The sequence below is a fragment of the Saccopteryx bilineata genome, chromosome 7, assembly GCF_036850765.1.
Source record: "Saccopteryx bilineata isolate mSacBil1 chromosome 7, mSacBil1_pri_phased_curated, whole genome shotgun sequence".
In the NCBI taxonomy this organism is placed as follows: Eukaryota; Metazoa; Chordata; class Mammalia; order Chiroptera; family Emballonuridae; genus Saccopteryx; species Saccopteryx bilineata.
Window position 1 is genome coordinate 23,644,826 of NC_089496.1, and position 27,049 is coordinate 23,671,874.

Below are 27,049 nucleotides of genomic sequence, written 5' to 3' on the forward strand. Positions count from 1 at the left end.
ACGTCTCCTTCCTTTCTGTTCCATCCTCACTGCTCCCCTTCCAGCAGAGACCCTGATTAGCTCACTCCCAAATGACTGGAGGAAGCTCTTTGACAGATCTGCTGTAATCTCTCCTAAATGAGCACATCACAGCAGAATAACCATCTATTTATTTTTTCAATTTATTTATCAATTTTAGAGAGAAAGGAAGGGAAAGAGACAGAAACCTCAATCTGTTACTGTATGTGCTCTGACCAGGGATCAAACTGGCAACCTCTACGCATTGGGATGATACTCTAACCCAGGGGTCTCAAACTCGCGGCCCGCCGAACAATTTTGTGCGGCCCGCAGATTAATCCACGAAGTTCAAAATATTTTGGATAAAATTAAGTAAGCCTAGGGGCCTACTTGTATTTTTCATTTCTCTAGCATCCTAGCTAGATATTAGCTTAGTTAACAGCAGTTGTGATGCGAACTACAGTTTCTGGTCGTTTTGTGACACTGAGTAAACTGCATGTACGATTGTGCTTGTTGTACTGATTTTTTTTGTTTTCAACTGCAGTGAGAAAAGTGTTGCGTAACAGTTGTCTTTTGTAGACCTAGTGCGGCCCGCCGAATGGCTATGATCTTGCTCTGCAGCCCACATGCTGAGTTGAGTTTGAGACCCCTGCTGGTTAGAGTCTAACCAATCGAGCTATCCAGCCAGGGCCAGATCAATCATAGCTCAAAGATAATGTCAGCCACTCGCCCAAAGCCTTCCATTATTGCCTACGACTTTCATGATTAAGTCCATTTCTCTCCTGTTTAACTTCTCGTCCTCATCTCTCTGATGTGCCTAGCTGAATACTATCTTTCTCCAGGTGGAAACTGACAATTCTTGAGCAGGAGTTCCAAATCCTGGCTGCTTCTAGTTTCTTCCAGTCACGTTTCAGAGCAACATCTTCAAGGTACCACACGACTGTCACTTTCTCCACGATGCCAGTCCTTATTTTCCCTCCTCTGAATTTCTGTAACACTCTCATTTTAACACTGACATGGCATTTGTCATATAATACCTTATGTGGTAGCTATTTCTCTATATTTCAGTTTCCCTTTCTACATTTTAAAATAGTTAGAAACTGTTTTTACATAACATTCAAGTTATTTAGCACAGTTATTTGAACATTCTGCTGCGCAAGGACCTAGAGAATAAGTTAGATACAAAACTAAAATGTGTTTCTTTGCTAGACAGGCTTGCTTGTTCCCATTTAAAGCATGCCAATAAAAGTTGATGCATTTGAAGTACATCTAATATTAGAAAATTTTAAAGCTTAGTATTTCAATTTGATCAGCTGCCACCAGGAAAATATGACTAAAAATCAAGGGAAAATGCACAGATGTTAAATATATTATTCTCAGGGCTTTCACTTTTTACGTGTTCCAGTACACAATGGAAAATTCTTAAAATCAATTACCTAAACTTATGATGGCATATTGTGTTCTATACTTAGAAATTTCAGAGATAAAAGTTTATAGAATTTGACTTTTCTGAGAATATCAAGATTTTAAAAAAATAGTAATTCAGGAGGCAACTGTTGTTATCATCACAAAAAAGAGATGAAAGAAAATATAAAAAAGGCATTTTATAGTCAACAAAGCCCCAACAAAAAAGAAGAAAGGTCTTTAAAGTTACTGAATAGATCAAGTGACTGTGGTGGGTCACATAAAGGCCTCCATGCATTATCTACTTGGTATTACTCTAGACAATTTATTTTATTTATTTTTTTATTTATTTATTTTAACAAGCAAGTATGCAAGCGAGAGAAAGAGAGAGAGAGAGAGAGAGAGAGAGAGAGAAAGGGAGAGATGAGAAGCATCAACTCATAGTTACAGCACTTTAGTTGTTCACTGATTGCTTCTCATATGTGCCTTGATTGGGGGCCTCCAGCTGAGCCAGTGACCCTTTGCTCAAGCCAGCGACCATAGGGTCATATCTATAATCCCACACTCAAGCCGGCGACCCTACGCTCATGCTGGATGAGCCTGCGCTCAAGCTAGTGACCTTGGAGTTTTGAACCTGGGTCCTCAGTGTCCCAGGTCGACACTTGATCCACTAGCACTCTAGACATTTTTGATAAGTCACTGTCATCACCAGTCAGACCCTGGTGTAGTACTGTGACCAGTTAGGGTATCTACATTTGAAAAGTCCATGAGAGTAACTAGAGAGTACACAGGAGAACAATCCTCATCCTTTATATCATTAAAATACTGACTATTTATAAAATACTTTATACATTTTAACTCATTTGATGTATACATTTTTATTCTTGTTTTTAAAGATAAGGAAATTGAGGCTCAGATAAGTTAAGTGACTTGCTCAGGTGATCTGGCTAGTAACCAGGTGTTTGGTTGCCATGGATGTTCACATATAATCTATAAAATGATATAATCAGACAGTATCTCCTGGGCCTGAAGACCTTCAGGCAGTGCTAGTGCTTCCCGATATGTCGTTGAGGCGTTGCTTCTTCAGGGCTCCACAAACATGTAACTGCTCATGTCTCCCATTTGCCCAACCACATCTGTGGAATTCAGGACTATTAACACAAAGTGTGTAAGGTGATTTTTGTAACTTGATATCAACTGAGAAAATAAAGTATATGCCAGGGTCAGAAACCAAAGCTCAAATTCTTCAGGATAGGCATGCTAAATTCTGACTCCTTTAATCCCGGGTGTGTTTCTGATCCGGGGCCTCTACTGTGCCTCCTTTCCACACATCACAGGGAAGGTCTGGCGGCTCTGCGGCTCTTGCCCTGTGTGTCCTGCGAGTGTTTGAAGGCATTCAAGACTAAAAAAATAAAATTGGCTTATTAGCCATCCCTGGTCCTGTGACAGTGCTGTGCTTCGCATACAGAAGACACAAAAACAATATTTATTGAGTCGAACAAAAGCGATGCACTTGTTCGGCATATATCACCTATCTGACAAATACGCAAGTATTTGGAATCAGGCTCTACTAGAATAGAACAAAATGATAAGGAGGAAAAGTTATAGCAAAGAAAACAATATGAATCCTGGGGTTAGGTCAGTAAAAATAAGGACAAAATTCAAACTACTGTAACATTGTTTTAGAAAAATATGCAAATAACTCATTCAAACCAATAATAAAACGCTTTAAGTATAAGTCTTTAGTGAAAAAAAATCATGCTATATAAATGAGAACAAAACTACATTTATATGATTTTTTGGAAAGTCTGTTGGACTAGATTTAAACAGTGGTCGGCAAACTCATTAGTCAACAGAGCCAAATATCAATAGTATAACGATTGAAATTTCTTTTGAGGGTCAAATTTTTTAAACTTAAACTATATAGGTAGGTTCATTCTTTTTAAAGGTAGCATCTGTACGTGGTATTTTGTGGAAGAGCCACACTCAAGGGACCAAAGAGCCGCAGTTTGCCGACCAGGGGACTAAAATAATAGGACCTAGGTTCTAGTTCTAGCATTAGTCCTAATTGCATAATTTTGAGCAACTCACCTGATTTCTTTGGGATTCGCTGTCTTAAAGTAACTTGGAGAGGATGGACTATATATATTTCAAGTATTTCCAACTCAAAAAATGTTAAAATTTCACTAATTTATGTGTGATGTCTTCAAGCCTTTAAAAATGCCTTCCTTGCCTGACCAGGTGGCTGGCTTGAGCACAGACTCATCCGGCTTGACTGTGGGCTCACCAGTTTAAGAGCAGGGTCACCAGCTTGAGTGTGGGATCACAGTTACGACCCTGTGGTCACTGGCTTGAGCAAGGGGTCACTAGCTCTGCTGGAGCCCCCAGGTCAAGGCACATAGAGAAGGCAATAAATGAACAACTAAGATGCTGCAGTGAAGAATTGATGCTTCTCATCTCTCTCCTGTCGTGTCTTTCCCTGTCTGTCTCTCTCTAATAATAATAGTAATAATAATAAGTAAAATAAAAATGCCCTCATGAACAGGTTAAAAGTTTTCCCTCTAGTTTTGTTTACATGCTTAATTTGTAGATATTGTTATATAAACTTTGTCCACTACTCAAGACTTCAAGTTAAATTGGCACCATACCCACACACTTAGGAAATTACAAGAAAGAGTAAAATGCAAATGGGATGCATGTACCTGATGGACGAAGAATAATATTGAGTCACAACAACAAAACCGTATTGCTACAGGCCATTTCTGAATAAAAGTAAAATAATGAAGTGGATTTATGTCACACTGTGGAAGGTGAGCCTTTTCCAACATCCCAGGCATCTTCGTTTGGGACCAGGTGTAACCACTGAACCCTGGCTTTGACAATCTGTCCTGTGACATTTGCAATGTGCATTGTAATATGTTTTCACAAGCCCTGCTTGCCTTGCTTTAAAGCAGCTCTCACAATAAAAAAATGTACCTGGCATAAATGAGGGTTTAAAAAAGTAATGATATTTAATGATAGAGTTTATAATGGCTTATTAAGACTATCCCTAGGTTTTGAGGCAGAGTGTGGATTACCAGTTAAACAACTATAGCATATTTTCTACAGGGGTGTCATATTTGATCATTACAAAAGTTGACAGTAAAAATTACAGCCTAAGAAGCCTTCTCTTTTTTTTTTCAACAAAAGAAATAGACACAGATTCTAATATCTATAAATCACTAAATAAAGAACTTCCAGGAGTGCTTTCTAAACTTCTTGGAGGACAACATAATACATTAATTCCTTCAAAATAATAAAATTCTATTTTCAGTTATCTCTTATAATCTTTATTTGCTCTCAGATACAAGCATAAAATACTAAGTCACACAAAAAAATTGCTAAGAAGTTTTAAGATGATGATAAATCTATTTCAGATGCCAGATTATTACTGATATTTCAAGGAGAAAGGGATGTTTGTCTGGAACTAAATTGGGCTCCAATTCACAATTGGCGGTTAAATTCATGTATCTTTCTCCTTAAACTTACAAAATGGAAAGGGCAGGATCTTTCCATTAGAAGAAAATTTAACTACAGACTATCCTAGTGTGGACTCTTTTCTCAGTGATGACAATATGGCAAGAGCAGCCATAAAGAGGTGACAATTCAAAGATCTGTGAGGAAATATAAAACTAGTGATCACACAGGCAGTTCTGTTAACTTTTTATTGGACTGTTATGTTAAAAAAAAGTCTGTTATCATTGAAAACACACTGTATTTCCTAGTGGTTTAAAAGTAAATCTGCAGAAATAAGGGTATATTTTTTAAAATTCTGAATATAATTTTAGAGATGTTTAAACAAGCTACAATATATGTGACAAATAACTAATATCTAATGAGAAACTTTTATTTTGGAGTCCTGTCACTAACACCATGGGGTTTAATCATAATAAAGTTAAACGGACTTGTCTTCATTTTGTTTCTGAATTTATTTTAATACACTCAGAGGCCTGTACTAATTAAAATTATAAAAATAAATTGCTTTAATGGCCTAGAGGGCACGGAAATGCTAAAGCATTTATGTAAATAGGACTTACTCATTAAATAGCACTGACAAAGATATATAAATTATCTTTAATCCTACTATGGTGACTTAGATGAAAACAGTCTAATGGATTGTGCAAGAGTCACAAATACTAGCTCCTGGCTTTTTACATGTGTGAACTTGGGCAAGTCATTATTAACTAAGCTGGTTATGTTAGCTGCCGCCATCTGTAAAATGAGGACAGGGCTTCTTCCTTGCATGAGAACGTCCCAGGTCAGCTTTGAAAAGATTCTGCCAGAATTCAACCTTAAAAAGATGAAAGCCAGATCCAATCAAGGTATTAATGTATAGGAAATCATTTTCCTTAAATGTGCAGACTAGATAATGTTTTCCAATAACATCACAGAAGTTGAACTATTCAACTGTTCATGAAAATAGTCATGCCTATTGATTCACCAGGCTTGTGTCTACATGAGAAAAAACTCGGAGGGTAAACAAGGGATAAGTTCTGGGGAAAAGAATGCAGTGAGTCATTAGGACTAGAAGTGAAATAAAATGCTATACCAAATCCTATTGAAACTTCAGGACTTAAAATGAGAAACTATTTTTTTCCCACGAGAACTCAGCAATTATAATTTTAATGAATGCTAGGAAAGATTTTGAAGTTCTCAGTTGACATGTTTAAACGCAAGTGTTTCCAATGAAATATGTCATTTTTATAAAATATAGCCACTATTAATTAATGCCAAAACCAAGAGAATTTTTATGGAATTACATATTATGGACACATGACTACCAAAGCAGTTCATCACGATTGATGTTATGATTCTGAATACCACAGGAGTTAGTAATGATTCGGTGCCATCCCATGAAGTTCAAGCCAATCTTTTTTGCCTAATTGGCTCATCATTGTTCATTAAATTGTTATTTTCTCTGCTATCCCATTTCCCATCATCTGGTAACATTCTAGAGGCTACACAATCTTCAGGTATGTGCTTCAACTTAAGTGTGGTGCTGTATGATGGATCGTGAAATCAGGCCTAAGAAATAATTCTGAGAAAACATTGGTATTTAAACACAAATATGTATAATTTAGTTTCTCTATGTTCTTGTTTTTAATTAAATAAGAACCCACTTCATGATAAATAAATCCACTTCTGAACATCAAACTGACATTTAACTTATGAAATTATATGCTTCAATATTTTCCTAAGCTACAACAGAAGTCAATGACCAATTATCCCCTAAAATCAGAGCTCAGTAACAAGAGCAACAGAAAAACTTATATTGAAGCTATATGTCTATTAGACAAAATGAGATCCCACAGTTAGGGATTGAGCACATGTTTATGTGAATTCACATTTATGTATACATTACTGATTCTTCTTTGTGCTCTAATATTTAAAAGATTATAAATATCTAAAGAGGTAAATTTCTCCACACTATGTATTCCTTTGACATGAAGTAATATTTTTATGTATTCAATATTATCAGATACACTTCAAATTGGACAAGAAGACACTCTTTTAAAATTGGTATCTCTTGCTCTAACAGGGCCAATTAAAACTGGGGCATCCAATTGATAGCCTGACATGGTGTAAGCTGGCTATGTCCCTTTACTGAAGAAAGCCACCTAGACCCTAGATTTGTGCTTCCTTCCTACTCCCTTCTGTCAACAGGGCGGGGGGCACCGGTTGCGGCGGCTTGTACTAAGTCGCCTATGCAGTGACACAGACAGCTCATCTGGGAAGGGAAGACTTGAGTTCTGACTCTGCTTCACTGCGAGACCTTAGATCTAACCTCCCGAACTTCTGATTTCTAATCTATAAAAAGAGGGGCTCAGCCTAGAGAGATGCCATCAGAGGGTTGCAACAGCGCGAACACTCATTAGTGACAGTATTTCCAAGCTCTTCTTGGTGATCATGCTATCCCTTCTTCCATAGAGAGAGAGAGATGAAATCTAGACAATATGACACAGTGAAACTTCTACTCAATCATCCTAATGGCTGGTTCTAACCTTCACTTGGAAGTTATTTTAAATGGTGCCAGACTTTTCCTTAACACTAAGAAAGAACTCAGTGAAATCCAAGTATGAGTACTCCTTCCAATGTTTTGTTCTTGGTACAATCATTAGCTCATATCTCCTAAAGTCATTATTACTGATCATTTCAGAGCACCTGAGAGGAATAGTCACACCTCAAGAAAAATGGCATCTTTTCAGAAGAGAAAGTTCCAAGTTCACAAATGGGAACAAACCCAACAGCTGCTGCGGTTAAGACATTGTAATATACCATCCCCCGTTTTTCTCTAAACAGTTTTCATGATTAGTTCAGACAAGTGTCAGAAAACCTAATTTACACGGGACTGTCGCATTCATCTGTCCCCTCTGCGCTGGCCATCAGATTTTCACTAGACGAATCTACCCCAGAACAAAGTATGTGCTTACAAGGGTTAGTGAGGACTCGATTTGGATAACAACAGCTTAATCATTTCAATCTTTAAAAAATACAACAGTTTTTGGAAGCCTCTAATTAATTTCTAGTTTCTTCCATCGTCTTGGATGGTCCTCCTCCTCTAAAACTGGTTCTCATTTCCCAGAGCTCTGGCCTGTGCTCTCAGAACCACCCGCTTTCGGGGAAGCCGCTTGACAAAAGTCAGCAGGATTGAGCTCTTTGGAACTGGAAGCCGTCCGGAGCCCACCAATTCTAACGACTTCAGTCTGAACCGAAAAGGAGTTTATTGCCTCTCTAGCCCCCTTCCCGGTGGCAGTAAATTACCAACGATTAAAGGGCCGGTTTCCCCTCACCCTTCTGGCCCCCACCACTCTCTCTGCTCCCAGCAAACACAGGGGGAAAAAAAAAAAAAAACCTCTCCAAAGGACAAAACCCGCCACCAAGGCAGCAGCACTGTGGTAATTTCCCAAGGCATTATGATTGATAATGATCAGCAGAGCGTGGGATAATAGCTCCCCTTCATTTACCGGTCCCTTTGAAGGGTTAAAATATGGCAGATGTTGATAGCTGACACTCCTTGCTAACAGGAAAGACACATTGCTGTGGGGCCCACTTTTAGGCTTCCCCTTCCCCGCAGCTGTCTGTGTAGAGCTAATTGTATCCACTTGTTTAACCTCGGGGAACGTCTGGAGGGGACCCACTGCCACAAGGGTACCTTTTTTTAACGGTCATTTCCTCTCTGGTGTAACTTGCATGACAGTATGTGACAAGCAGAAATTAATGGGGACACTGCTGTGCCAATTCCTCCTGAATTGCTGACACTGGCTACAGGCTGCCTGCTCGCCACCCAGCCAAGACCTCACATGAAACATGGCGAGGGGCCCGCAGCCCTATTCACCAACAAGCCAGCTGGTCAGTGATGAGAGGATCCGAAACAATGCAGGGCGCACAAACCAGGAAGAAAATGCTTTACAAACTGCGTCCAGCCAAGGAGGTAGCATTTGCTGGGAGTTAATATGCTGGTTTATTTTCCTAAGGGGCAAACCGCAGGACTCCAATCTCCAAGGCATGTTAGAGATAAGTATTCCTCTTCCAAGGCCTTGTAAGGTGTAAGTTAGGGCAGCAACATCACTCAGGCAAAAGGAAGCACATGACTTTCATCTACCAAGCAGTCTCTTCCAGCAGGTAGCTTCCAGGAAGGCCTAGCAGCTAATCGAGTATCTCTTGCCTCTAGCTAACTACCATAGTGCTGCAAAATTCTATGCCTGGGGGAGCTCTTTCACTCTCTCCCACATACAAGCACACACACACAAAGGAATCTCCAGTTCAAGCCTATTAATTGCCTGCAACGTTTTGCAAGATTGGGGAATCTGCCCCAACCTTGGCAAGGTCCACTTTCTCCTCTTAATGTAATCAGGAATCAAGCCGCAGCTGGTGGTCACTTGAAATAGCGGCTCTGTTATAGATTAGGCCTTGTGGATTTCAGCTCAGATGAACAAACGAAGGCACTCAATTGAAAAAAAAAAAAAAGATAGAAGAGCACCTAAAAATTAGATGTGTATGCCTCAAAAGTCAAGTTTAAAGAAAAAGAAAAGGACAGTTGTAATGGGAAAATCATACTGGTGAGAGTTTTATAAAAATCCATGATGATCTAGGGGCATTTCAAAACGACACAACCAAGAGGCTCCTTAATTTTGTGTCTGGGCATAGTGTGGAGTAAAATTCTGGTGGCTCTAAAGTAGTGGATAGTCTCATAAAAACAAGAATCTATTCAACTTCCTTTTTATCCTTCCAAAGTTGTAAAATGTACTAGTTGATGTGAAAATGTAGCCAGTTTCTGAGAAAATAATACTCATAGCAACCAGGGAACCCAGTGAAAGAGCAGTGTGAAGGTTTTGGTCTAAGCTGGAAAGTCCTCATTACTTTGGGGGTGGCGAACAACAGGAGAAGGGAATGCAGTAACCTGCAGCCTTACCAGGTCGACCCGGGGAGAAAGAGGACATGCGCTGCCCCTTCAAGAGGGCTTTCAAACACAACTTTAGAGTGGGGGCCACAGAATGGTCATTCTTTGGCCACAAAGAGTTAGGGACAGGCACTCTATCTTTCCACCAACAAATGGAATTAGCAAAATTCTCCAATTCACTTTGGCAAGAAGCATAAGATCAGAGAGAATAAAATGGTATGCATGACCACTTCCATCAGATAAAGGTTCTGGAAATAAGTTTAGTGGATGGGCTGTTATTTCTGTAAATATAATCTGTGAGAGATCTACTGAATTTAGGAAAGGTTCCTAACTCAGAACTGGAATGTAGGCCTGGAAAAGAAACAAAACAAGAAATCATGGAAGCAGAAATGCTAATTTCTTAAACACATTTCCCAAATATACTTGTATATAACGCAACCTGAACCTTTTAACATATTCAATACCAACAGAATATTTAAGAATACCTGCTTTCGATCACAATATTTTAATGAAAATTTAAATACTCCACACATCTATAGGGTCACATCTATAGAGTACTAAGAAATACTGTGTAAGTAATGGGTCCTTTTTGCCAAGATCAATGTGGAAACGTTAATAAACAGAAATACCATTCAACTTTAGACATTCCCACTTATGTGACAATTATATAGATGGTGTGAACTGAAATTTCTCAAAATTAATTCTTCAAATATTACCAAAGATCCTGAGCTTGAAGTGTGAGGCCTAGTGCTCCCCAGCAGCTCTGCAGCCGGCCACACCAAGGACTCTGCAACAGGTGTGGTGTGTGTTGGTGTGTGTGTGTGGGTGGGGGGGGTGCTTCTTGTCATTTCTCATTACTTAAAATATTATTTGCATTTGTGAATTTAGCTCCAACTTTCATTTCTGAGTTCGCAAGTTATTCCAGCCTATAAATACCAAATACCCAATTTAATAATGCCAGAGAGAGTAAAAGAATTCTTCACATGAAATTTCATTTCATAGATACATTTTGAAATGTGTATTTTTAGGTTAGCTAGGGGCCACATGTCTTCATTAACACAGCTTCTCTCAGCTCACATGCCACACTGCAGTGGTCAAAAGCTACATGGCTCATCAAAGGTTATCCAATTGCACACATGTTTGATTTGAGAGTTGTCGTATTTTAAGAGGCAATCCAGCCTGACCAGGCAGTGTCGCAGTGGATAGAGCGTCAGACTGGGATGTGGAGGACCCAGGTTAGAGACCCTGAGGTTGCCAGCTTGAGCGCGGGCTCATGTGGTTTGAGCAAAGCTCACCAGCTTGGACCCAAGGTTGCTGGCTTGAGCAAGGGGTTACTCAGTCTGCTGTAGCCCCATGGTCAAGGCACATATGAGAAAGCAATCAATAAACAACTAAAGTGCCACAACGAAAAACTGATGATGCTTCTCATCTCTCTCTGTTCCTGTCTGTCTGTCCCTATCTATCCCTCTCTCTGTCTCTGTTAAAAAAAAAAAAGAAAAAAAAAAAGAGGCAATCCAGCAAGTGGCTGGATAGAACACATTTACGGGCTTCCCGTCCCTTCCCTACGCTTCCTTGGGCCTCTTATCAGAACAAGAAGAATGGAGATCTCTGTTATGGCTTTCCTGTGGCAAGTAAAAGACAAGGCGATGATTTTCCAGTCCATTTCCCCTGGCAACATGCTCATCAATCACCAGAGGCCAGGACTTTGTTATTCTGATAGAAGGAAAGAAAGCTCAGTGGTTTCTGTCTGAGTGAAATGGAACTCTCGCCTACTCCATAACTGGAAAACAGCAATTTTACCTAGTGTATAGATGGTTCGGTCTGGGGTAGAAGCTATTTTGAATGCGTTTGGTGGTGCCAATTTTCTAAATCCAACACGGAACTACCAAATAGCTGCGGGTAACTTCACTCTCTGTGAAGTGTATCTGCAACAGTTTCCCTCGCTACCATCCACACTGTTTTCATCTTCCTATGTTCAAAGGGCAACAATGGGAAGAAGCAGACTTGAGAGGAAGACAGGGGAAAAAAGCTCAGAAAGTAACGCACACACATGCACGTTTACGCTGCTTGGCACACTACTTTCCCTCCTTCAATTCCGAAGACATGTAGGTTGCCTCTGGGCAGCCCGCGGGGTTATTCGTGTTATTGTGAAAGCCAGTGCACTTATGAAGATCGCTGTTAGCATTTCGAGTCTCAAATATTTTATTACTTCAGGAAAAACTAAGACATCTGACACTCCCTTATTAAACTAATTCTGCATTCACAGTATCTTATATTTTTGTGGGCAATCTCCCTGTACAGGCCAATACAGGTTTCAAAAGAAAGGTTCCTGTTTTAGCAGATGCAGAAAAACGCGTATGTCCTAAAAAGCCTTTGCTTAACTCTATCATGTTATTGTTATGAGTTCATTTGTAACAAGAGGACTGAAAGCTGATTTCAAGTAAAACACACTGAAAAGCTTAAGATTATTACAGAAACCCACACCAGTGCCTGCCACTGTAGTAAAAAATAGGCTCATAACTTTACTCTATCTGCAGACATTATTTAAAAGTTCGCCACTCACCAGCAATTGCTTCCACTTATAATCTAATGAAATTTCTCCACAGCCCAGTTGTACTAAATGGTCAAATGCCAATAAGATTAGACATAATGGCCCTAGCTTGGTAGCTCAGCTGGTCAAAATGTTGACCAGATACACCTAGGCTGCAGGTCCTATCCCTGGTCAGGGCACATACAAGAATCAACCAATGATAGCATGAATGAGTGGAACAGTGTATCAATGTTTCCCTCTCCCTCCCCCTCCCAAAACCAATAAATAAAAATTTTAAAAATATTAAAGAAAAAAAAAGATTACCGATAATAACAATGGTACTTGTCAGTCTTATTAGAAAACCTCACATTATATTTTCTAGTCTTTCAATGTTTGCCATTTTATTATTATCAGCATCAATAAAAATGTACTATGTATTTTAAATGCATATCCATTATTTTACAAAATATGTCCTACTGTGTTGCCTAACAGCAAAGGAAACCATAATATGTTGCTAATTCTTATATTGGGCTATAAATATAAAGAAAATATGTATGTAGATATAAGAACTTCACCTTCTCTGTAATCGAATGCATTCTCCATAAAAACAAATGTTAAAGCAACCTTGTCAGATTATAAAAATATTAGGTTAAATGTTATGGAAATGCCATCACTGTAGGGCAACAACAGTCAACTACTTGCAATTGATACGGCTTAATGTGGTAAAAGTACACGTGCTCATTTTAGACCATAAATATAAACAACCCATAACACCTCAACAGAGACAGACACTATTAGTATTTTAGTGTAATTCCTTTCCATTTTCTATACATGTAATTGAAATGCATTTCAAAATTGGGATCACAATATATAGTGAGATAGTTTGAATCTCATTCTTTTGGCAATTATTCTTCAAAAATGAGTTTTTGGGAAAAATTATTCCGTCAAATAAATTTTCACAATTAATTTAATCATCTCCTAGCATGGTACATTCTGAATTTTAATGTGCACTCCTCTGGTTATCTGTGAGGTTTATATTTCCCCCATCTATCTACCAGTCATTGTATATACATGTAATTTCTTTGTGACTTTGTTTATGTTCCTTATCCATCTTTAAACTGGGGAATACCCTTTTTTTTAATTGGTTTGTAAGAGCTTTTCATATGTTAAGGATATTAAACCTCTGACATAATTTTTGCAAATATTTTATTTACCTTTTAGTTTATATAAATATTTTAAGCTTAAAACGTTTATAGTATAATCTATGAATTATTTCTTCTATGAGAACTATAGGTTTTTGCTTAGAAAATTCATGTCTCTTCCCATGTCTAATATTTGCTTATATATTATTCTACTCATCAAAACATCAGTAGCAGTCCTACTCATACACACATACTTTTGGAAAACTATGAAGTGTTCAGACCATACAAGAGAGCGCTTGCCCCATATCCAAAGCTGAAAGCGCTTTCTTCAGCCTCCTGACCAGCACTAACTGTTACTAAATCAGGCCTGTTTCTCGCAAAATTTACAAGCAAACTCAGCTGTCTCTTTTCTAAGGAAAATTTCCTGCTGTACAAAGGGTTACCTCTGAACAGTATCTCCATTATTTCACCCAGGACTCCATTCCTAATTTTCTGTTTTCTGGCAGCTGCTCTCTAACTTACAAATAATGTGTGTCTTTGTTTAGAGTGCCTAAAAAAAGTGTATATTCTAAACGTGGAAGAAAGCTCAATTTATTTTACTTTGAAACCTGAGAAATCAATAACATGAACCATATGTTAATTATGGAACTTGGTGATAAATAAAGTAAGAAGTCCTGTGAAACTGTGGCAGTGCAAGTGATGGTGAAATTGAAGCAGAAAAGGAGAGACGTCCTTTCTCCTGATGTGTGATGCTTTCATCAATCTCTCTGCTTGGGAGGGTACCAAACTGCGGCTCTTTTCTTAGTTCATTCCAATGCAATTTACATTTTACCTTCTTCCTAGTTCCTAAGTGGTTTTCTTGTTCGTTTGTTTTAATCAAGATCTTACAGCAATAATGAGATGCCTATCCAGGGCTACTGGTACAGTAGCAACATTTTTTAGAACAAATGATGTCCAAGACAAAACACATATTTTTGTCCTTCCTAGGTCATTTATTTGCACTCACATAGTTTTGCAGTAGAGACATAAATCAACCCATCTTTAATATCTGCTTTAAAAAAATAAAGAAATTCAGGATTATAATAAATTGCTATGATCAGAGTAATAATCATAAGGGAATAAGAATTAATAATGTAATGTTTCTGACATATACATTCAAGATAATGGTGTGCTTTTTAAAGAGCTACTTTGGGGAGTTTACTGCAGGTACATAAAACTCCCCTTTGGCCCTGGCCGGTTGGCTCAGCGGTAGAGCATCAGCCTAGCGTGCGGAGGACCCAGGTTCGATTCCCGGCCAGGGCACACAGGAGAAGCGCCCATTTGCTTCTCCACCCCTCCGCCGCGCTTTCCTCTCTCTCTCTCTCTTCCCCTCCCGCAGCCAAGGCTCCATTGGAGCAAAGATGGCCCGGGCGCTGGGGATGGCTCTGTGGCCTCTGCCTCAGGCGCTAGAGTGGCTCTGGTCGCAACATGGCAACGCCCAGGATGGGCAGAGCATCGCCCCCTGGTGGGCGTGCCGGGTGGATCCCGGTCGGGCACATGCGGGAGTCTGTCTGACTGTCTCTCCCTGTTTCCAGCTTCAGAAAAATGAAAGAAAAAAAAAACACACAAAAAAAACCCCTCCCCTTTGGTCCTGGGACCCAGTCAATCAACACTTTTGTTACTGCCAACCTATTTCTTCCCTCTTGTTGTATCCCAAACCTCTGACCCAGAATATGTTTCCATAGAAGAGGGGGACAGAAGGAAGTAGGGCCCTCACCTCCAGCTTTTGCACCATCTTAGTCTCCACTATCTAATACTTCAGGTCTTCTGCCATAGGCGATGATGCATTTCTGAACTCCAGGTCCAAGCATTAAAAAGTGATATATTAGCGAAATTAAAATGTCAACAAGGAGCAATTCAAGTGTTTGTTCTATGCTAACCATATCCTCAGAACATCTTCAGTTGAGGATAATGATGTCCAGATCAATCAGTATCTGATTGTTGAATGTAGACTTAATTAACCTTTAACATTGAAGTTCCTCAACTTAATTCATAGCAAAACCTCTTACTCCCTGTGGTTCCCAATTCCCTGCTATGCTCTATTTTAGATTTTCAATCCAAAAGTGGTGCGACTATACTAGAATAGATGATAAATATTTCTTTGATTTTATCCAAGAAAGGAAAAAAAAATAAGTATGGTCAGGGACAACAGAGAGCAACAGTAAATATAAAAATCAACAAAGCTACTACAATAGTTTATATTTGTTAAAGGCTCAGAATCACAATTGGAACAAACCTGAGCAATCCAAGTTTCTAATACAAGAGCCTCAAAGGGAGGCTGAATACTATGTTTGGCCCCATTGGTGTCAGTGCTAAAAATCTAGGACTTATTATCCACTTAATGTTCTACATGGTTTTGGGTCCTCATTTATAAAGCAAGGTTAGGAATTCTGACTAATAGTTACAACACTTGCAAGTCTGAAAAGAAAAAAAGAATAGATTCCTGGGTGGCCTAGAGTTTCTAGTTAGAATTCTCAGATTCCTAAGCGGCTTCTCTTTATTCATATTAATGAGTTAGCATTTTCCAACATAACATCTAAATGATTAAAACTTCAGTGCTTTTACACAAGTATTTCTGTGTGGGCGACTTCAGTTAAAATGCCACACCTGACTTCACCTGGTCTTAGGTTAGAGCCTTCTGAATGTCTAAGGTTACCTATGCACAGGCAAGCAAATGTTCCACAGGTCTGAGTCACCTTAGAATGTAAGGGAGATGTTTCCATTTCCCAGTCATGCCATCTGAGCTTACGAGAAACTCACTCCTGAGGTTTTGTTTGGGACTAGGGTCTGTGTTAGGGCAGGGCTGTCATGTTAAATGAGCACTCCAGGTAGTTAGAGAGGTGACTCACTGACTGCACTTGGAGAAATCAGGCATCATGTTGACCTAACTTCATGAACCTTTGATTAGATGGTAACTCATTTTTGCAAGTTTTGTTGGGTTTAGTCTATTTTACAGACATCCAAATTAAGCTTACCACTGTCTGATAGTAGTCAGAGTTTTGAGAGCTTAGATTTATACTTAATTTTCTAATATTCAAGGAATTCTCTATCACTTCCTAAGACTTCAAGTGTCACAGTATCCAGATTCTTGGTAACAAGGCTGTGATTTATAGATAGGAGTCCAAATTCAGGTCAAACACTCCTCATTGGATTTCCCACTGGAGTTTATCTTTCAGGAGAATTTTGCTCTTTGAGAGCAATGACAAGAAAGAAGAAGAGCAGAATGGCAGTAATTGCAACAATATTTCATACGCTGGAGCTATTTGACTCTCAGGACTGCCATGATGGGGTTGTTAAGGCTTCAGTACCAACTGCTCATGAAAGCATTTACTCATTCAACAAATATTTACTATGACCAGTAATGATTTTCTTAACTGCAGTGAAAGGGTTGATTAATCCTTCCACCTTTCTTAGGAATGAGATAAGATACTTATCTCAGATAACTGATAGATGTCTTCTCTACCTGCCTTTAATTTAAAATTTAGTGACTGTAAATTATTAGCAACTGGTGCTCTAGTAGGATGGTGCTTTCTTCATTTCCAAACTTCACAATACATAGAAGTATATAAAATTTCTGGATAAGAATGATAAAAACCCAAGTGAATGGATATAGGAGGAATTCTGTTAAGTCAGTGCTGTATTAAAGGAGAAAATGTTTTTTGTTATAGTGAAGACCAGTCGTTGGTTTTAGACTATATCTAAACCAAGCCAACAAAGCAAATCCTTGATTACAATATGGATAATCCCATAGGGTCTCTACCCACCCTAAAAAACCAATGTGAAAGAGCCAAGAGGATGTATTGAGATATGATATACTCTTATTTTTCTATTGCGTGTGTGTGTATACACAAAATCTATTCTTGAAAAAGCACAGTTTACTTACATATATAATAGGAATATTGATGCCTACATTTTAGAGTTTAATTAGAGGGTTAACAAGGTAAGACGTAGGATAGTTACCAACACTTATTTACTGAAGGTCCCTTATATTCCAGACCGTATGCTAGGACTGGGGATACTGTAATAAACTAGAGGTCTGACTTCAAAGCTCTTACCTTCTATAACAATTTGGAAAGAGAAGCAACACATAGAAAGAAAATAAAGAGATAATGTCAGCTCAGTCTGATGAAGAAGGACAAGGTTGTGTACTGTGGTAAAGCATCACTGAACGCGGAGCTTTGGCTGAGGCGGTCAGAGAAGGAGTCACAACAGTAGGATATGAGTTGGGACTAGAATAAGAAGAAGTACACATCCTACTTGTGGGGCTTGGAGAGAGAGAGAGAGAGAGAGAGAGAGAGAAAGAGAGAGAGAGAGAGAGAGGCGTGGAACAGTCCAAATGGAACAAACAGGAAGTACACACCGAGCTGGAAGCATGTTGGAAGAAAAGAAGAGAGAGCTAGTGCTGCTGAAGAACAGTGAACCGGGGGAGGGCGGAGGTGGACGAAAGAGCACCAGATCGCAAACCTGGAGAAGTTTCCAGTAGGGAAGTAACACTTTCATTCATGTTTTAACAGGTTTGTTATACAGAGGATAATCTACAAAGGACAGAAGTGGAAGCAGCATGCTGAGTTAGGAAGCTGGTTTGATGGGCTGGACTATAGCTTTAGCAATGAAGATCTTGAGAAGTAGTCAGATTGGGGACATCTTTGGAAGATAAAACCAAACTTACTTGCTATTGAATTGGATAAAGATAGTTAAAGAAAGCAAGAAACCAAAAATGATGCCTAGATTTGGGGCTCATACAGATGGAGAAGGCTTGAGGTAGGGAGGTAATTCTTGGGCACTGTTTTGATGAAGAGGTATCAAATGCTTGGTTGACTATAATGCATTGAGAGCATGGAGGAGAGGTCAAGCTGGAGAATAAATGCTATATGGAGACTTGAGACTAAATGACATCAGCCAGAAAATGTACACAGAGAAGAGAGGAGGGCTGAGGGTGAAACCTTGAATGTCCCAACATTTAGAGGAAAAGAGCCAGAAGAGAGACTGCAGCCAGGACCTTTAGGCTCATGCTAAACTTAGATAAGAAATACCCCTCTCCTATGCAAAGCATCACTCTGCTTTCTGTCACCATGGTGATTAGGCTGGGTATATACTGCCAGCCACTTTTTAATGGGCTCTGTAAACAGATTTAATGCCCAAGGTAAGAAAGCATTTTCTAAAGAGATTCCGACTTAGCTTGATCAAAGTGTCATTTGCTTATTTTAGTTAGTCATTATTTATTTTAGTGAGTCAGTCTAGCAGTACCTTTACAATGACACCAGCTTTTATTTTTTAACCCATATTTCCTTGTAGAAAAAAAAAAAAACAGCCCCAAACCACTAAATAAATGTTATAGTTTGTTTTTATATACTTTTAGATAAATGTATCTGCATAATTCTGTCCTCTTTCTCCTGAAATAAATCCCGCTACTACAAGGGCCTGGGAAACTGCTTAAGGACTTATTTCTGGGAGAAATCTCAAGTCTAGATGATCAAAAAATGTTCTCCCTGAAGGAGCTTCTTGAATTATTGTAAGTTTCCACAGCTGTGGCTCACCTGTCCTACGTTTCCCCCTAAATTCAGGGTTAACTCTGTGCTGACTCACTTCCAAACATCTCCCTACCGGAGTCAATGCCCAATTGTTGTGGCTGCTTAGATTTAACCCTCCTGCTGCTCTCAGACTGGCTGCTTAACTTCTGCTTAGCAATATAGCTGATGTCCCTCCTTCTAAAAAATCCCCCCAAGGCCCTGGCCGGTTGGCTCAGCGGTAGAGCGTCGGCCTGGTGTGCGGGGGACCCGGGTTCGATTCCCGACCAGGGCACATAGGAGAAGCGCCCATTTGCTTCTCCACCCCCCCTCCTTCCTCTCTGTCTCTCTCTTCCCCTCCCGCAGCCGAGGCTCCATTGGAGCAAAGATGGCCCGGGCGCTGGGGATGGCTCCTTGGCCTCTGCCCCAGGCGCTAGAGTGGCTCCGGTCGGCAGAGCGACGCCCTGGAGGGGCAGAGCATCGCCCCCTGGTGGGCGTGCCGGGTGGATCCCGGTCGGGCGCATGCGGGAGTCTGTCTGACTGTCTCCCTGTTTCCAGCTTCAGAAAAATACAAAAAAAAAAATCCCCCCAAATTCTGTGTGCGGGGGGCTGAGGGAGGACATACACAGAAAAGGGTGTGCGCAGAGTCTGGTTTGTGTGGAGGAAACATTGCGAGTCAAAAGACTATATATTTGAAGCTAACTTTCCATAGAGAAAAACTATACTATAGGTTATATTCCTGATAAAAGTTCAGATGCCCATTAATAAAAATAAAAACAAAAACAAAACCAGATGCCTCTATGCACAAGAATGAATATACTACGAATAACGTGCTTTTTATATGGCATAATAAGGGTTTAGAATGTGCATAAATCAAGTGGGTAAAACATCACAATAGTCAATCTTATAAAATGCTACCCTGATGTGGAGAGAGGCGGTGACACAGACAGGAAAGACTCTGAGGATTCAGGCTGGAGAGAGACTAAGGCTCCAGAGCCTAGGAGAGCAGAGAGAGAGAGAGAGAGAGAGAGAGAGAGTGTGTGTGTGTGTGTGTGTGTGTGTGTGGTGGGGGCAGGATGTGTACTGGTGAAGATGGTGGAGGCAGTAAAGGAAAAACTGTGGGGAACACAGGATCTTGAGTACCAATAAAAGAATAAACTGTCTGGACAGCCACGCTGGCCAGCTATGAGATACAACCGTACTAGAGGTAAACTGCTGGAAGTCAAACTGCTAACGTGGAGGCGCATCTTAGAGCGAGATTGACCCATGAGGCCTTTTGCACAAAAACTGTTATTGCAACATCCCACTGTGCTTATTAAAATTAAGTTTATTAAACAGTCTTCTCAGGCTTCTTTCACATGTGCACTTTCTTTTCAAATTATTTCATGTTACTACGAAACCCGTTTTGCATTAACTCTCAGGAAAGATGAGTGCTCATGTGTTTTAAAAACACATAGTCTGTTCAACGACTCCAGCCACGACAGTAGACTGAAAAGAATTTCCTTCCAGGATCCTTATCATTATTGTGGAATATCTGTTCTTTGAATCTCTTGCCTTGTTTTTAAGATCACCTTATTATGCAACATCTGCTCTGAATTTCAAATGTGATAAACAGAGTATGAGTGTCGGTGGCAGATGGCTGACGACCAGCAGTGACAGGGCATTCAAGCCTGCCTTGTTTTATGAGAGGCGATATTTTCATGTTAATTTGCTCTGTGTCCTGCAAAGATGAGACAAATCACCTGCTCATAATTCAGGCAAAATGGGGACCACCAGGAACAGAGAGGGGCTGTGGCTTGGCTCCTTTAGGCTAAGAGAAGAGAAGGCTCAGGGAGACTTTCCTCATGGGCAGTACAGGGGGCCAGTCAGTCACTTTGCATTATGTCAGCTCAAAAAAGATGAATCAGCCCCAGGCATCCCGTATTGACACCAGAGCCACTGTTTACTGTAAGCAGATATTATTCATGAAAGCAGGTATTTCCCAGAGGCAGAAAACAGGTGCTGTTAGGGGTGTGTGTCAGCCTCTGAAGTCTGGGTTTTGTAAAATAAACCTAATAATAGTACATTTTATCTCCTACTGAAACTAGTACAACCAACAGAAACCTCTAAGAAACATTCAACTGAAGATAAAATGAAATGTAATTCACAGAGAAAATGACGCACACAGACACACAAACCTGAGACTTTGGCCTTCTCAAGGCCTACAGAATTCATTTGTCAGAGATGCATAAGTGAAATATAATTTCTATTCCAAGACTGAGTCATCCGAAGAGGCCATATGGTCTTGAGCTAAAAGAATGGTTCTCTATTTTGGGAAGTTAGCTGTTATTTGTGAGACCTTTCAGGGTCTTTGAATTCCTACCTGTGAAATTACATTGCCAATTTCATTAAACGTGTTACCTTCACAGAATGTCCAAAGAATATTAGGTTCTCAAAGAGTTTATAAGATAACCAATGAGCCAGGTCATATGCTAGGAAAGATAATTACTACATAAAGGGAGGTCTAAGTACCAGATGACAGTTCAGTAAAATAGGGCAACACATTTTGAAAGCGTACAAAGATTATGACTTTACATAGGAGTCTCTCCTTATATATATCCTGTCATGTAGCAGTTCTTTTTCTGGTGGCAGTTACAAATGATTAAGGAACAGGTGAAGAAATTTCTTTATAGTTCTTTCTGATCCTTTTTCATAGGGTGGCAGATAAAGGAATGAAAGAGAAAAAAATAATCTAAAAGCCCCCTTTTTGCTCATAAAGTTATGGGAGGTGCTATATAAGTAAAACTGCTGAAAATTTATCATAAACCTTAAAAGAAAAAGATAAGGTGTTAATTTTTGCCTCATAAGTTTAATTAAATATGGGAGTCCAAGAAGGTAATATCAAATCTCAAATGGTCAAATAAAAATTCAGGATAGCAATGAATTCCTCCATAATTAAGTAGATCAAATAATAACTTCTGAATTAGGAAGAGGAAAACAAGGTATGGCAGTGATAAGCCTATAACGCAAAATTTGCTATTTCTTGACTTTACAGTACACTAGGCATGAAGCTTCTGTATGCAAATGTCACCATCAACAAGAATGGACATACCTTGGGACATCAAGAAAAGAGACTAAAGAATGTAATGAAAACCCCAAGATGGCCTGACCAGGTGGTGGCGCAGTGGATAGAGCGTCGGACTGGGATGCGGAAGGACCCAGGTTCGAGACCCCGAGGTCGCCAGCTTGAGCGCGGGCTCATCTGGCTTGAGCAAAGAGCTCACCAGCTTGGACCCAAGGTCGCTGGCTCCAGCAGGGGGTTACTCGGTCTGCTGAAGGCCCACGGTCAAGGCACATGTGAGAAAGCAATCAATGAACAACTAAGAAGTCGCAACGCGCAACGAGAAACTGATGATTGATGCTTCTCATCTCTCTCCGTTCCTGTCTGTCTGTCCCTGTCTATCTCTGCCTCTGTTAAAAAAAAAAAAAAAAAAAAAAAAAGAAAACCCCAAGATGAAGTATGAATGAATATATTAGTTCATTTCCTTTTTCTTCTTTTCTTTTTTGAGAGTGGCATGGAGAAAGAGAGAGACAGGAGCATCAAACTGCTCCTGTATGTATGTACCCTGCCAGGGAATTGAACCAGCAACCTCTGGGCTCTGGGATGACGCTTCAACCAACTGAGGTATGAGGCCAGGGTTGTTTTTTTTTAAATTGACATTTAGAGAGACAGAAAGAGGGAGAGAGAGGGGGGAGGGGTAAGGGAAGCATTCATTGGTTGCTCCCCATGCGTGTGTGTGTGTGTGTGTGTGTGTGTGTGTGTGTGTGTGTGCACGCACGCGCCGCACACACCCCCTGACTGGGGATTGAACCTGCAAGATTGTTGTTTCCAGACGATGCTCTTAACTGACTGAGCTAACAGACTAGGGCCCATTTTTTTTTGTTTTTTAGAATAAGGTGTATTTTTATTTATTTATTTATTTATTTGTTTATTTTTTTGTATTTTTCTGAAGCTGGAAATGGGGAGAGACAGTCAGACAGACTCCCGCATGCGCCCGACCAGGATCCACCCGGCACGCCCACCAGGGGCCACGCTCCACCCACCAGGAGGCGTCGCTCTGCCACGACCAGAGCCACTCTAGCGCCTGGGGCAGAGGCCAAGGAGCCATCCCCAGCGCCCGGGCCATCTTTGCTCCAATGGAGCCTCGGCTGCAGGAGGGGAAGAGAGAGACAGAGAGGAAGGAGGGGGGGGTGGAGAAGCAAATGGGCGCTTCTCCTGTGTGCCCTGGCCGGGAATTGAACCCGGGTCCCCCGCACTCCAGGCCGACGCTCTACCACTGAGCCAACCGGCCAGGGCCAGGTGTATTTTTAAATGCTGGCGAGATCCACCTACGATTTTATTTTATTCTCTTAAACCTCTCAATGATATTTTCAGTTCAAGACTATATACCCTTAGCCTGACCATGCAGCAGCGCAGTGGATAGAACATTGGACTGGGACACAGAGGACCCAAGTTCGAAATCCCGAGGTCACCGGCTTGAGTGCAGGCTCACCAGCTTGAGCACAGGACTGTAGAAATGACCCCATGGTCGCTGCCTGAGCCCAAAGGTCACTGGCTTGAGCAAGGGGTCACTCTCTCTGCTGCAGCCCCCAGGTCAAGGCACATATGAGAAAGCAATCAATGAACAACTAAGGAGCCACAACAAAGAATTGATGCTTCTCATCTCTCTCCCATCCTGTTGGTCTGTCCCTATCTGTCCCTCTCTCTGTCTCTGTCAAAAAATAAAAAATAAAAAGAAAGAAAAGGACTATACCCTTAAAAAGATTTCCCCAACGGATTCACCCTACTACCAACCTTCACAAATACTTAGCATGATTTCTGCTTTAAAAAAAACCCCAAAGGCATTTATTTTTTTGAAGCTAATTTATTGATTTGAGAGAGAGAGAGAAAGAGAGACAGAGAGAGGGAAACATCAATTTGTTGTTTCATGTATTTATACATTCATTGGTTGATTCCTGCATATGCCCTGACTGGGATCGAACTTGCAACCTTGTCAGGAGCAGGGGACAGTGCTCTAATCAACTGAGCTACTGGGTCAGGGAAAACCAAAAGGTATCTAAATAAACTTGAAAAATTGTTATATGATATATGGAAACTGGGAAAATAAGCCCATCACAGGTTCCTTTTTAACAAACAGGTTGATGAAAATGGTATTGAACACTTAGATTTTACCCATATATCTAGTCAGAGAGCATCAAGCTTTTTCAACTACTGCTCACCTAATACAATTTATATCCTGAACATGCAATAGAAAATCCTGAATTTAAGTAGGCTAATAGGTCAACAGTGCCCCAGAAAACATGGTAGGAGACAGGTGGTTGAGGAAAATTCCCTTAGCCTAAATGATCTGATACGAGGTCTTTTCTAGATTTTGTTTTATATCTATTTCATGTTAAAATATTCTGCATTTTTATAATTATTTTGCAACATAATGGGTCCCGATATATGCCAGACAGTGTCAAAAACAAGATCTATGACTTCGAAGAATACTTTAGAAAGTAGTTTGGTACCATAATGAAAAGAATCTGCTATAGATGTACGTATTGATAAATGTTTATTTTTTAACTTGAAAATACATCCTAAAGCAGTGGTCCCCAACCTTTTTTGGGCCACGGACCGGTTTAATGTCAGAAAATATTTTCACGGACCGGCCTTTAGGGTGGGATGGATAAATGTATCACGTGACCAAGACAAGCGTCAAGAGTGAGTCTCAGACGGATATAACAGAGGGAATCTGGTCATTTTTAAAAAATAAAACATCGTTCAGACTTAAATATAAATAAAATGGAAATAATGTAAGTTATTTATTCTTTCTCTGTGGATGGGTAACAAATGGCCCACGGCCCGGTACCAGTCCGCGGCCCGGGGGTTGGGGACCACAGTCCTAAAGCATTTAAATAACCATACAGAATGTGTACCACATGCTTCTGTGTGCACTTTATCCCTTCCCTTATTCTCTGAGGTCCTGGGTGTAGGTTAATGACTAAGTTTTGTGTCCCCAAAGTGCCTAGCAAAGAACTCTTCCTGTAAATATTCAATTAATATTTGTACAAGTATAGTCAGAAAAATACTCATTACAACAAAGCCTTCTATATAAAGAATCCAATCTATGTTCCCAATAGGTTTCTCATAATAACAATATCCTGTTGATATAGGTATTGAGATGTCTCACAAATGAGCCTATACCATGAAATATTTCTGTTCTCTGATTATGTACTTGAAAAATTCAGTTAACCAGCATCTCAATTAGCCAGAACTTCCTATTTAGCAGATGTTTATCTTGCATTCCAATTGTTGAAAAAAAAAGTCAATTATAGAAACAAAAGATACAAGTGTTTATTAAAAATAGATTTGAAGAAAAAAATGAAAAAAAAATTGTATCAATTATATATCAGCTTAAAACTATCCACTTTAATGGTACTCTAGTGCATTAAAATGATTATTCATTATTTTCAATAATGACCTTATAGGATCACAAATGCTCCATTTACAAAAAAATCCTATATATTTAATACAGAAGAAAAGTATAGTAGCATCATTTAGAAAGATTTTTTAATGTATTTAAGAAATTTTAAAATTAATTTTTAGAGAGAGAGGAAGGGAGGAGAGGACGAGGGGGAGAGAGAGAAACATCGATTTGCTTTCCCATTTATTTATGCATTCATTGGTTGATTCTTGTATGTGCCCTGACTGGGGATGGAACCCACAGCCTTGGCATGTCAAGATGGTACTCTAACCAACCGAGTTCCAGGGTAAGGGCTTTAGAAAATTTTTAAAAATTAAGAATGAAAACAAAATGGATATTGTGATTAGCTTGTAAGTTAACAAAAAATATTCAGTTAACCATTAAGATACAAATTAACTGCCAGAAATATTTCAGTTGACCACAGTTTTATTTTACTATGAAGACATCAATACGTCATCAACCACAAACCTTGAATGACCACGGCCGCTCTCCCCACCTCTGCGCCTACTGGCTAAAACCACCCCTAGAGGATCAGTGCGAGTGCTGCCCCGATGGCCGAAGAAATTTAACAGCCTCTGGGAAAATCTCCTGTTCAGCACAGAGTGAAGTGATGTGCCCTTTCCCTGGAGACAGATGAAAAACTCAGAAATACTGTGAACAAGTCACCTTGTCAAAAGCTTCTGGTGACAAGCATCCCACTTCTCCCCCACCCCAATCAACTCTCGCGTGGCCTCCCCTCCCCGCCTTTGGTGAGCACCTTTCTGGCTGTTCTTCGTTTTCCTGCTTAACTCTCCCTCCCTCAAAAATTCCACCCCCACACTACACATTTCTATTCCTACCAGATGAAGCCTTCATTTACCTCTACTCTAGCTTATCAATCATTTGAACTACAGATACTTTTGCAAACAATTCAGAAACTCAGCAGCCTCTAACATCCAGGAGAATTTAATGTGAAGCTTGAGAGATCTGTCAGTGGCAATGTAGGGCAGAAATATATGGTTACTTTCTCTTGTTGCCTGAAAAAATGTGATCTCCCCGAAACGAAAATTCTGAACTTGGCAGTATATCAAGAGAAGCTGATGATTACTTTGTCAGTCTATGCTTATGCTGTTGACTGGCAATGTGTCTTCGGTATTGGGTACCAATATGTATAAATCAGTGATTTTCAAGCAGCAGGGACACTGGTGGGTTGCAGGAACTGGTAACGCATGCAACACCTGACTATGCAGTCAGGGGCACTGACCTTTCTTCCCCCTTAGACTGTCAAATAAAAACACGACAACAGCCAACACAATAGCCATCTGGTGTGAATGAATCAAAATCACACCGTTTTTGTTTTTGGGTTTTTTTGGTCAGATCTGCAAAAAATGTATTTTTTGGTGTGCCAAAAACTAATTACAAAGTTTTAGTAATTAGTTAATGTGCGCCATCAGATAAAAAAAGGGTTGAAAATGACTGGTATAAATCCTTTTATACCAATCCTT

The 27,049-nt window shown here is 39.9% G+C and overlaps 1 protein-coding gene and 1 non-coding gene across 5 annotated transcripts in view; both read right to left on the bottom strand.

The window, feature by feature from the left end:
- The window catches only part of CDK6 (cyclin dependent kinase 6), a 254,199-nt gene that overhangs the window by 155,004 nt on the left and 72,146 nt on the right, over positions 1 to 27,049 (bottom strand). The gene's annotated exons all lie outside the window — the stretch shown is intronic.
- Positions 23,320 to 23,395, bottom strand: TRNAS-GGA (transfer RNA serine (anticodon GGA)). Its single transcript has one exon. It is a non-coding gene; the product is annotated as a tRNA-Ser (tRNA).